The sequence below is a fragment of the Phascolarctos cinereus genome, unplaced genomic scaffold, assembly GCF_003287225.1.
Source record: "Phascolarctos cinereus isolate Bilbo 61053 unplaced genomic scaffold, phaCin_HiC Scaffold_5;HRSCAF=322, whole genome shotgun sequence".
Classification (NCBI taxonomy): domain Eukaryota; kingdom Metazoa; phylum Chordata; class Mammalia; order Diprotodontia; family Phascolarctidae; genus Phascolarctos; species Phascolarctos cinereus.
The window spans coordinates 104,775,362-104,776,237 of NW_027555958.1; the positions used below are offsets into that span (position 1 = coordinate 104,775,362).

At 45.8% G+C, this 876-nt stretch overlaps 1 pseudogene; it reads left to right on the plus strand.

The window, feature by feature from the left end:
- Nucleotides 1–485: 485 nt before the first annotated feature.
- LOC110208510 (small ribosomal subunit protein uS14 pseudogene) lies at nucleotides 486–656 on the plus strand (annotated as a pseudogene).
- Nucleotides 657–876: the final 220 nt, after the last annotated feature.

An 876-nucleotide genomic window follows, 5' to 3' on the forward strand; every position in this document is an offset into this window, starting at 1 on the left:
ACTTGATGCAGATGGAGCAATCAGGGCATGGGATAGGAGATAAGCTGCAGGATATGACCAGCCAGAAAAGTGATCAAAGATTATGCATTGAAGCCCCCACCATGGACTTATCTATGTACTTTCACAAAGCACCCTCAATTCCAGAAGAACTCATCCCCTCCCTTTCTTGCTCTCTTTGCTTATCACCTGATATCCCAGGCATTTTGGAGCCAAGCTTATTTATCCCATTCTCTTGTCCTCTTCCCCCTATTCCATAAAACTGCATTTAAACAGTACTTTTGACCTAGCTAACCGTCTTTTGCCTCCTATGGGAAGGAAGGGCCGCTCTGCTCCCTTAGGGGAGCAGGGCCTGGGCCTATGCTCTGCCTCCCATGTGGAGTAGAGCCCACTGGGGCTCTGCCTTATGAAGGGAGCAGGCCTGCTTGGGTGCATCACCCTAATAAATGCCTTTCTTGCTTTTGTCTCGTGTCTTTGCTACTGGCATCATGGGTCACTAGCAGATCTACTGGAGCCACCCTTGAAAATTTGGCCAGGGGTCTTGGTCATGCCAGGTCTGTTCGAACCAGCATGGCCTGATCTGCAAGTATGGCCTTAACGTGTGCCGCCGGTGCTTCCGGCAGTATGCAAAAGACATTGGCTTCATCAAGTTGGACTAAGTTATATTTACAGATCTCTCTTCAATGATTACACTGACTACCATTGGTGACTACCTTTTTACTGGACCCTGGACAACCTCAAGATCGATCCAGTTGTACATGCTATGTCATTTTGCATATATAATTTTGAAAAGGTCATCCTCAAAAATACATACATACATACATACATACATACATACATACCTTTCTTTAACTTGGAGATTGTCCATGTGAGTTCTTT